Raw genomic sequence first — 12553 nt, 5'->3', positions numbered from 1 at the left:
CCGCCCGGGTCTCTGGCCTAAGGCACCTCCGGGCTGGCTGCTCCAGTCTCAGAACCTCACCCAAGAGAAAACCAGGAAATTGCTTCTTATTGGGCATGTGGTCCCAGCAATAAGCGAGAACTGGGCTCTTATAGTGTCAGATTGCATTGGGTTCTGTCACATATGATTCTGCACTTGCCTCTGGCTATCTAGTTGTCTATAATGTTAACTTACTGGGTGTCTCTGACTACTACTGGCCTCCCTGGAAGCAGATAGAGCCAGTCTCCTTGGAGGCAGACAGGCTATCTCTGGTTAGGGTGGGCTTCTTGTGTTTCTAGTTAGATCAGGTCTCCTGTGTTCTGAGGCTTGCAAACTTCATGGGGGACAGGCAGGCTGTGTCTCTGATTATTTTGTCCTCCTTGGAGGCAGACAGTCTGTGGGGTATGGTAGGGTATTGGCCCACTGATCAGACCTGGGTAAAAAAGCATACCTGTAGGAAAGTGGAGTTCTGCAGTGTAGGTGGGTCCCCTGTGTTAGCTGGGCTCTGTGTCTTTGGTTATTGCTGACCTCCTATGAGGCAAGCAGACTCTAGTGTATGGGTGGTTATCTGGCTGCTGCTCTGGCCTGGGTAAGAAGCAGGATGGAAGAAGTGTGGAGCTTAGGGTTTAGGGGTGTGGAGGTAGGTCTTTCATCAGCTGCTCCCTATGGTTGTATCATCTGGCAAGATACCAACTGGAGAAAACAAGATATTTCAAGACAAATCTAAATTCAAGCAATATCTGTCTATAAATCCAGCCCTACAGAAAATACTGCATGGAAAACTTCAACCCAAATGGTTTAACTATATTCAAGAAAACACGGGAAATATGTAATTACATACCAGCAAAACAATTTGGAAGAGATTCTCACTTTGTGCCTCATGGGAGGCATACACACGGAAAGAGCTGGCCTGGACTGAAAGCCCTCTGTTGGTCTCAGTGTGGAGTTCCTATCCCCTTTGGGTTCACAATCCTTCCTCCTGTTCTTCCATAAGACAATAAAAAAGAGCCTCCCACCACATGATAATCAAAACACAAAATCTACAGAAGAATGATAGAATATTAAAAAGCATCGAGGAAAAAAGGCTAGGCAACATACAAAGGCAGACATGTCAGAATTTCATCTGACTATTTAACAGAGACTCTAAGAACTAAAAGGGCCTAGACAGATGTTTGCAATCTCTAAAAATCCACAGATGTCAACCTAGACTATCTATACCCAGCAAAACTTTCAATAACCATAAATGGAAAGAACAGATATTTCAAGACAAATCAAAACTCAAGCAATATCTATCTACAAATCTAGTCCTACAGAAAATATTGCATGGAAAACTCCAACCCAATGAGGTTAACTATATTCAAGAAAACACAGGAAATAAGTAATTCCATACCAGCAAAATTATAAAAGCACACACACATACCACCACAACCATCACCATCATCAAAATAACAGAAAATAATAATCACTGGTCATTAACTGCTTTCAACATCTGTGGACTCAGGTCCCAAATAAAAAGACACAGACTAACAGGATGGAGGTATAAACAATATTCATCATTCTGTTGCAAACAAAAAACACCTCTACAATAAAGGTATACATTAGCTCAGACTATACACATGGAAAAAATTTTCCAAGTAAGAGGACCCAAGAAACAAGCTGGAGTAGCTATTCTAATATTTAATGAAATAGACTTTCAACCAAAATTAATCAAAAGAGACAGAGAATACTTCATACTCATCTGAGGAAAAATCTACCAATATGATATGTCAATTCTGAATATCTCTGCCCTACAAGGGCACCCACATTTGTAAAAGAAAGATTGCTAAAGCTTAAATTGCACATCATTGGCCATTCTTAATCTTGGTTCATATATTTTCTTCTAGCACATTATATAGGGCCAGATTTGTAGACAAATACTGTTTAAATTTTAATTTATCATGAATTATTTTATTTTTTCCTTATATGGTGATTGAAATTGGCTGGCATCTGTGATTCTTTAGTGTCTGAAACATGTGTCCAAGTCCTTCTGACTTTTAGAGTCTCAACTGAGAAGTCAGGTGTATTATAATAGACCTACTTGTTTTTGTAATAATAATATAATATAATATAATATAATATAATATAATATAATATAATATAATATAATATAATATAATAAACCTATTTGCCCTTATGTGTTACTTGGTCATTTTTCCTTTGTAGCTTTAATATTCTTTCTTTGTTTTGTATGTTTAGTGTTTTTATTATTATGTGGCAAGGAGACTCCCTTTTCTGCTCCAACCTATTTGGTGTTCTGTTTGCTTCTTATACCTTTACAGGTATCTCCTTTAGGTTAAAATTTTTTCTTCTATCAAATTTGTAAAAATATTTTCCTGGACTTCAAGCTAAATAGTCTTCTCCTTCCTCTATTTTTATTATTCACAGTTTTGGTCTTTTTAGAGTGTACCAGATTTCCTGGACATTTTGTGTCAGAAAGGTTTTAGAGTTTACATTTTCTTTAAGGGATGTATCTATTGCTTCTATCATATCTTCAATCCCTGTGATTCTTTATTCCATTTCTTGTGTTTTGTTGGTGAAGCTTGCATTTGTTATTTATATTTAGTATATTTAAGTATATATTTATATTATATGCATTTTGCATTCCTGAATTTTAATTTCTAGAATTTCCTCAGTTTGCTTTGTTTTGTTTGTTCATCTTGCTTTTATTTTCACTTTTTTTTGAGACAGGGATTCTCTGTGTAGCCCTGGCTGTCCTGGTTTCTTTCAACTGATTATTTCTTGACTTTCTTTAAAGGATTTATCCCTTTCTCTTTAAGGACCTCTATCATCTTCAGATAGTTGGTTTTATGGTCTTTATCTTGCACTTCAGCTATTGGAATATTCAGGGCCTGCTATAGTAGGATAGTTGGGCTCTAGTGGAGACTTATTGTCTTGAATGTCATTTAATGTGTTCTTATGCTATTGTTGAGGCATCTGGGTTTGAGGTGATTTAGATGATGATTTCTGGGTTTGTCTTTGTTGGATGGGTGTTTTGTTCCATTGTTTTTGTTTCCCATTGTGATTTTCAGAGAGTGTGATGCTTGTGTTTTGCCAATTTCACTGGTCTGCTCATCTGCTGTGTTCAAGCGAAATGCTTGCTAGTGTTGGAGGATGGGAATAAGAGAGGCCAAATGGAGATGTTCTGTTTCAGTGCTAGGGGTAATGCTGATAATTATCACTGAGGCAACAGAGAAAGTTGAGAAAGTCCACAAACAGGGCAACTCGTCATTTGGTGGGAATGGCCTCTATATGATTGAGCATGGTGTGCCACCTTGAGTTGGGGGCTGGGACATAGCTCTGATGCAGGGAGGAAAAGGTAGGAAGGATGGTCTGAGGAATCCACAAAAGGCTAGGTCAAGTGGAACTGGAATCAGGTGGTATGGTACAATATTATGGGGGACCCTGAAAATTGGGTTCATGGGTATCCTACTTTATTAAGGAAGTTTAAACTATGTCTACATACAGGACACATCCAAATAAGTATCAATATGTGATGGCATTGACTTTTGCCATTGAAGAAATCAACAAGAATATACATCTTTTACCTAACATGTCTCTGGGTTATGATATGTACAGTATTGTTCTGAATCATGAAAAAGTATTAGAGAACTCCATCAGGTTTCTCACAGGCTTGGAAGAGGCCATCCCTAACTATACCTGCAGAAAAGAATCAAAATCAATAGCAGTAGCGAAAGGAACATCATGGAAATTTTCTTCCAGAATCAGTACCATTCTAGGTCTCTAAAAATATCCTCAGGTGAGGCTGAGTGAAACATCAAAGATGTTTTCTTGTGGGGACACTATCAGGATTGAAGGGGATTGAAAAGATGGGGTGAGAGCAGGGTCCATGAATGTATCAAATCTGTAATTCAAGAATGACTAATCTGATATATGCTGAAATATCCACTTAACTGTTGTTTTAATATATGTGTGGGAAATGAGAAAATAAAGGGTTATGGTTGAGTTCTCAGTGGTTTTAGTCATTTCCTGGAAAGTTCTGTTTAAGTTGACAGCAATTGTTAAAAAATTTTTTTAATTTTTATTCATAATTATTTTTCTTGCTTAGAATACATTAGGTCTATTTGAAATTTATGGGATTGTTTTCTCCATGTCACTCTATATCTTCTTTTCTCATCAGTTAACATTTGGGCCTTTTGATCTAATGCTTAGTGACCATGTGAAGTTTCCTTTTATCTATCAGCTGGCCCCGAGGACACACCTCTGGCTCTTGGCATGGTCTCATTGATGGTTCATTTTAGCTGGACTTGGGTGGGGCTGACATCACAGAGAATGAAAAGGGTATTAAATTTCTGTCAGACTTGAGAAGAGAGATGGAGAAAAACAGCATGTGTGCAACCTTTCTGCAAATGCTTAGTGTCAAATATCAGTCCTATTTGAATGATCTGCTCAGCACTGATCCTGCTATCATGAGGGAAATGGTAAAAGTGCTCATTGTATTTGCTAATATTGACTCTACTCTAGTTATGGTATTTAAACCACAACTGGACCAGTAGACCCATGGAGGGTGTGGATCACAACCTCACAATGGGATCTTACTAGCAGTATGAGAAATTTCATCCTGGACTCATTCCATGGATGAGAAATTTCATCATAGACTCATTTTTTCACAATATCATCCTGAAATTTCTTCTTTTAAAGATTTTATACAGACTATAAACCCATCCAAATATCCAGATGATATCTTCCTCTCAGATATATGGAAAGTATATTTTAATTGTCCATTTTCACGGGTTTACTGCAAAACGCAGAAAATTTGTTCATCCAATGGATCCTTGGCATTGTTACCTTGGCATCAATTTGACATGGACATGAGTGAAGAGAGTTATCACATATATGAGTCACTGTATGCAGTTGCCCACATGAGATGCTCCAAGAACATGCAGATGTACAACCAATGAAAAACAGGAAAAGACTGACTTTTTCCCCTTGTAGGGTAATGTGACTTCTTTTCGATGGGTTGTTAGTATCATCAAAATGATACATATATATATAATTATATATATATAATATGTAGAAATATTAAAAGACCCTTTATATATTAAATATATTATATGTAAAGTGGCTCACATGGCTCCAGCTGCATATGTAGCAGAGGACAGCCTTTTCAGGAATCAATGGGAGGAGAGGTCCTTGGTCCTATGAAGGCTTGATAGATGCCCCAGTATAGGGGAATTGAGGGCAGGGAGGCAGAAGTGGGTGAGTGGGTGAGTGGAGAAACACCTTCATAGAATCAGGGGGAGGGGGTGTGGGATAGGGAGTTTCCAGGAGGGATGGAAACCAGGCAAGGGGATAACACTCGAAATGTAAATAAATTTTTAATAATTTTAAAAAGAAGAATGTAAAGAAAAAATATATATACATATAGACATAAGTGTATATTATATATGTTATATATGTATATAAAATATTTATATACATAAAGGGGTCCTGAAATAGGAAGAAATGTGTATCATATGTGTACATATATGAATATGTGTGTTTATATACGTATGTATGTGTGTATTATATATGTAATATATTATCATACATATGTATATGTATATATATATCAGTGTCCTGAATTTAAAGGAGAGTAATGCATACCATACATAAATGTATATACATATGTACATATATATGTTTATATATATGCATATATAATATATATTACATATAATATTATTTGTCTATATGTTTTCAGGACCAACAATTTTATAACATTCCTAAATGTTTTCAGAAACATTCTCCAACCAAACATTTAGAGTCACTTTTTATAAACACAAGATTTTCTGAACATTTTTATTGTGTAGTAGTCAAATCTAAATCTAAGTTAAAATATAAAAAAATGATGCTAGTTACCTATGAGTAAAAAGTTGTCAATTATGATCAAAGATTTTTATTAACGGACTTCTGAACATTCTGTCAATCTTATATTTTCATCAGGAAAATCTGTCTTTTTCCCATGAGTTTATCAAATGAGAAGAGGATTGGTGAATAGGCATTTTAAGTCTGACAATGATACACTCTCATGAACCTCTTTGTAGGTAGTCCTGAGCTTAAGAGAAATAGCTATGGTCACAAGGTACCCAAGTTCAAATTCATACACCCACAAAGTGTATGAATACATTCACAACTATCTGTAACTTAAGTCCCAGGGGATCTGAAGTCATTCTATCCATGGACACCACATGAACCTAGTGCACAGACATGCATGTAGGCAAACACCCTCACTGATAAATACTTTTTTAAATGAAATTGTTTCATAAATTTGTGTAGTTTGGGTAGACAAAAGTCAGCTTTTCCTTTTCATGCTCTAAGAACAAGTTGAGATGGAACAGCAGTTGAAAGTTTCCTAATTGCTAACTAACCATGGAACTCTGCTACTGCTATTTTCTTTTTTCTGAGACTGGTTGACATTATAGGTTGGGATACTAATTCTGCAATTCCTTTATTTGTGTAATGCTACTGTGTAAATTTAGTAAGATTTTGTTTTTAAGGGAGATATTTAAGAAAGTCAGAGCATCTTCCTAACTTCATTTTGTCTTAAATATGGGACATATGCCAGTATTAGATTCTGCTTCTCTTTCAGCTACACCCTTTCCTGAAGAACATCCAGTTTAATACTGGAGACAAAGTAGATATGAGCCAGACAGGAAAACTGGAGGCAGAGTATGACATTTTTAACTTCTGGAATTTCCCACAAGGTCTTGGTTGTAAGGTGAAAGTAGGAACATTTTCCTCTTTTCTTCCACATAACAAGCAGTTGTCTCTGTCAGATGGCATGATTAAGTGGGGAACCAAAGACAAACAGGTGGATTGATTTTATCATAATGTTTTTTTGTGGTGTTTTCCTGTCATCTAATAAAATGGGAAAATACCATATGGGTATTTAAGTAGTCTCTTTCCAGCTTTCAGTATATTCTAAATGATATTAAGTAGATAGTGGAGAAATGTAACCATTCACAAATGGTGTCGGGCATATGAGTCATCTAATTAGTTAACATACATGTTCTACAAAGGGAATGTTGCCCAATACTTAAGTGCATTTCAGTGATATTTTAAAATATGCTTTGTAATAATTTTACCTCTTTTCTACAAATGTCTACAGACTACCCTGTCTGTATGCAGTGCAAGCTGTGCTCTTGGAGTCATGAAATCCCCTCAGGAGGGCAAGGCTTCATGCTGCTTTGATTGCTGCCCCTACTCAGAAAGACAGGTACCCACATGCATTTCAGAGATACCAATCTCTGTCTTGTAGTATGAGCTCTGTGTCATAAAGTGGAAAGGATTTGGAAGACAATGTTCTTTGTTTCTTAGTGAAACAATATTTCATATTTCATAACCAATGAGATATCTCACTTGAAAAAACATGATCTCTGAATCTCCATGCTTCTAAACCACTAATTACTAAGGTTTCCCTTGAAAATACTTTGGAAATCCCAAAGAAATCCTCATTTTCACCTTCCTCAAAAGAAAAAAAAAGACATATTGTCTTAGAGTTTCTATTCCTGCACAAACATCATGACCAAGAAGCAAGTTGAGGAGGAAAGGGTTTATTCAGCTTACTTCCATATTGCTGTTTATCACCAAGGAAGTCAGGACTGGAACTCAAGCAGGTCAGGAAGCAGGAGCTGATGCAAAGGCCATGGAGAGATGTTTCTTACTGGCTTGCTTCCCCTGGCTTGTTCAGTCTACTCTCTTACAGAACCCAAGACTTCCAGCCAGGGATGGCACCACCCACAAGGGGCCCTACCCCCTTGATCACTAATTGAGAAAATGCCCCACAGCTGGGTATCATGGAGGCACTTCCCCAACTGAAACTCCCTTCTTTGTGATAACTCCAGCCTGTGTCAAGTTGGCACACAAAACCAGCTAGTACACGTATGTTCATTAGATTGAGTAAAGAAGGGAGAGTAGGATTGATACATACAAGTGCTAAGATTTCCTTCAAATAAACCATTTGTCTTGACAGCATTGCATACAAGAAGTAACCCAATACTATTGGTCTCAAGTCTTAAGCAAAGAGACTATGAAACAACAGGAATTAAATAAGTTTCTTGAAATTACAGGCAAGACTTGGTTTTGTCAATAAGAAATTTTAACTTGGAGTCACTGATAGTTTGAAGGTCAAATTAGGATTGTTATAACACAAAGCCTTCTCTACTTTAGAGAAGGAAACAGCAGCACCTACCTACAGAGGCAAAGGTGGGGGTGATAGCTTTTTTATATCCACAAAGGAATTCAACCTGTGGCTGTAGAGAAGTGTGGCTAGTGGCCAGCCTAGTTTCTTTAAAATAGTCTAAAAGAAGCAGGTCTATATTCTATACTCTCTCTCTCTCTCTCTCTCTCTCTCTCTCTCTCTCTCTCTCTCTCTCTCTGTGTGTGTGTGTGTGTGTGTGTGTGTGTGTGTTCATGTGTGTGTGTTAGGTTAAAGGGTGGGTAGAGAAAACCCCATGGAGTAAGGTGTCAATACAGACCTAAGCATTTCCTGCTGGATTAGGATGCAAAATATAAGAAGCTAAGTTCGCCTCACTTTTGGACCAGTTGTTTCTTCGTGGGTCAATGGTTGATATCAGTATCCCTGCATCAGAATAAACTGGTATAGCATGTGTATTAGATAGTCACCTACAGTTATATATATATATAAAAAAGCCAGCTGGGTAGTGGTGGCATATGCCTTTAATCTCAGCACTTGGGATTTCTGAGTTTGAGGCCAGCCTGGTCTACAGAGTGAGTTCCAGGACAGGCAAGGCAGAGAGAAACTCTGTCTTGAAAAAACAAACAAAAAAGAAGAGGAAAGAAAAGAAGAAAGGAAGGAAGGAAGGAAGGAAGGAAGGAAGGAAGAAAGGAAGGAAAATGGTGCATGTATTAAGATGGTCTAGCCATGAAGTCATTCACCAACTGTTTAAATGAACAATGGTTCTGCTTGGAGGGTGGCACAGACATTAGGTGAGTGTAAGAATCTGGTTCATTGGCTGTGATAATTTTGAAATACATTCATCTCAGAGAAAGAGTAACTTATAAAGTCCTCTTCTTCAAAATTGATACAATATTTACAAACATCAAGCAAAGCATTCAGTCTCACTCTTTGTAGTTCTCTTATAAGCCACCTCCCAAGTTAATTGTCTATGTTTCTTTTGGCTATATAAACAATTTTGAAATAGGTAAACTGTTCTGAAAACCATAGTATAGTGCAAAAACATCAAATAAACAATCCTACTAATATAGAACGGCTAAGATAAGAGAAGCATGATTTCAAGAGAAGCATGATTTCAAGACACAGCAAGATAATGTCAGGTACAAACAAGCAGAAAGTGTATATGGATTGTACAATATTAGACCCACTTCCCTAATTACCAAATTAGAGAGACTACTGGATGATAGCCAACAAATTTCTAATTCCTCAAGATTTTGAATTTCAATCGATTAGGATATGTTGGTAATATTAATTTTCATATAAATAGATATTAAGAAAAAGTAATTGTTATTTCCTGTTACTTTTGTTGTTAGAGGTGGGATTATGTTTGTGTGGGTTTGTTGAAAGGTTACTTTCTTGCTTCTTCTAGGGTTTAGTTTTGCTCCTTACATTGGTATTTTCCATCTATTATCCTTTGTAGGGCTGGATTTGTGGAAAGATATTGTATAAATTTTGTTTTGTCATGGAATATCTTGTTTTCTCCATCTACAGTAATTGAGAGTTTTGCTGGGTATAGGAGACTGGGGTGGCATTTGTGTTCTCTTAGAGTCTGTATGACATCTGCCCAGGATCTTCTCTCTAACCCTGAAATTAAACAAGTGGAAACAAAAATAACTATAAAAAGAACCAACCAAACTAGGAGCTGGTTCTTTGAGAAAATCAACAAAATAAACTCTTAGCCACACTAACTAGAGGGCACAGAGACAGTATCCTACTTAACAAAATCAGAAATCAAAAGGGAGACATAACAACAGAAACCATGGAAATCCAAAAAACATCAGATCCTACTACAAAAGCCTATGCTCAACAAACTGGAAAATCTGGATTAAATGGACACTTTTCTAGACAGATACCAGATTCCAAAGTTAAATCAGGATCAGATAAATGATCTAAACAGTCCCATATCCCCTAATAAAATATAAATAGTCATTAATATTCTTCCAAACAAAAAAAAGCCCAGGACCAGATGGGTTTCAAAGAAGACCTAATACCAATACTCCTCAAACTATTCCACAAAATAGAAACAGAGGGTACTCTACCCAGTTCGTTCTGTGAAGCCACAATTACTCTGATACCTAAACTGCACAAAGACCCAACAAAGGAAGAAGAACTTCAGACTAGTTTTTCTTATGAATATCGATGTAAAAATACTCAATAAAATTCTCACAACCCAAATCCAAGAACACATCAAAACAATCGTCCATCACAATAATATAGCCTTCATCCCAGGGATGCAGGAACGGTTCAATATACTGATATCCATCAACATAAGCAAACTCAAAGAAAAAAAAACCATATCTTCATTTCATTAGATGCTGAGAAAGCATTTAACAAAATCCAACACTCCTTCATAATAAAAGCCTTGGAAAGATCAGGAACTCAAAGCCCATACCTAATCATAGTAAAACCAATATACAGCACAACAGTAACCAACTTCAAACTAAACGAAGAGAAACTTGAAGCAGTCCCACTAAAAATCAGGGACTAGACAAGGCTCTATCCCAACCTTTTCAATATAGTACTCAAGGTCCTATGCAGAGCAATTAGACAACAAAAGGAAATCAAAGGGATACAAATTGGAAAGGAAGAAGTGAAATTATCACTATTTGCTGATGATATATGATGGTATAATTAAGTGTCCCCAAAAATTCCACCAGAGAGCTCCTAAACCTGATAAACAACTTCAGCAAAGTAGCTGGATATAAAATTAACTCAGGCAAATCAGAGGCCTTCCTCTACTCAAAGGATAAACATGCTGAGAAAGAAATTAGGGAAACAACACCCTTCACAATAGTCACAAATAATATAAAATACCTTGGTGTGACTCTAACTAAGCAAGTGAAAGATCTGTATGAAAAGAACTTCAAGTCTCTCAAGGAAAAAATTGAAGAAGAACTCAGAAGACTGAAAGATCTCCTATGCTCATGGATTGGCAGGAGTAATATAGTAAAAATGGCCATCTTTCCGAAAGCAGTCTATAGATTTAATGCAATTCCCACCAAAATTCCAATTCAATTCTTCACAGAGTTGGAAAGAGCAATTTGCAAATTCACCTGGAATAACAAAAAGCCCAGGATAGCAAAAACTATTCTAAACAACAAAAGAACTGTTGGAATCACCATCCCTGACCTCAAGCTGTACTTCAGAGCAATTGGGATAAAAACTGCATGGTATTGGTACATTGACAGACAGATAGATCAAAGGAATAGAATTGAAGACCCAGAAATAAGCCCACACACCTTTGGTCACTTGAGTGCAAGAAGGGTGTTGTTTCCCAAATTTCTTTCTCTGCCTGTTTACCATTTGTATAAAGGAAAGCTACTGGTTTGTTTCGGTTAATTTCACATACTCCCACTTTGCTGAAGTTGTTTATCAATTGTAAGAGTTCTTTGGTGGAATTTTGAGGGACTCTTATGTATATGATCATATCATCTGCACATAGATACTTTGACACATTGTATCCCTTTCAAATTGTATCCCCTTGATTTCCTTTTGTTGTCTAATTGCTCTAGCTAGAACTTCAAGTACTTTGTTGAGTACATAGAGAGCAGCTTTGTTTTTTGTCTGGGATTTTAGTGGGATTGCTTCTAGTGTCTCTCCATTCAATCTGATGTTGGCTGTTATTTTGAGATATATCTTTTATTATGTTTAGGTATGTGCCATGAGTTTCTGATCTCTCCAAGACTTCTTTTTATTAGATTTTTTTATTTATATTATGAATGATATCCCCTTTGCGGGTTTCCCCTCTGGAAAAAAAAAACCCTGTTCCCTCCCCCTCCCCCTGATCACCAACCCATCCTCTCCCCTTTCCTAGCCCTAGCATTCACCTACCCTGGGGCATAGAACCTTCAAAGGACCAAGGGCCTCTCCTCCCGTTGATGGCCAACTAGGCCATCCTCTCCTACATACGCAGCTGGAGCCATGAGTCCCTCCATGTGCACTCTTTGGTTGGTGGTTTAGTCACTGGGAGCTCTGAGCATACTAGTTAGTTCATATTGTTGTTCCTTCTAAGAGGCTATAAACCCCTTCAGCTCCTTGGGTCCTTTCTCTAGCTGCTCCATTGGAGACTCTGTGCTCAGTCCAATGGATGGCTGTGAGCCTCTACTTCTGTATTAGTGGGGCACTGGCAGAATCTCTCAGGAGACAGCTATATCAGGCTCCTGTCAGCCAGTACTTGCTGGCCTCCACAATAGTGTCTGAGGTTTGGTGGTTGAATGGATCGATTTGCACTCTTCTTTTTTTTTATTAGATATTTTCTTTATTTACATGTAAATTTCTCCTTTCCCAGTTTCCCCTCCA

At 37.2% G+C, this 12553-nt stretch overlaps 1 pseudogene; it reads left to right on the top strand.

Annotated features, from left to right (window-relative positions):
- The window catches only part of LOC116074497, a 32424-nt pseudogene that overhangs the window by 17363 nt on the left and 2508 nt on the right, over nucleotides 1-12553 (top strand).

This window comes from Mastomys coucha, unplaced genomic scaffold (genome assembly GCF_008632895.1).
Source record: "Mastomys coucha isolate ucsf_1 unplaced genomic scaffold, UCSF_Mcou_1 pScaffold3, whole genome shotgun sequence".
NCBI lineage: Eukaryota > Metazoa > Chordata > Mammalia > Rodentia > Muridae > Mastomys > Mastomys coucha.
The sequence above is the reverse complement of the archived record's forward strand: the minus strand, read 5'-3'. Positions and strand labels throughout refer to the sequence as shown.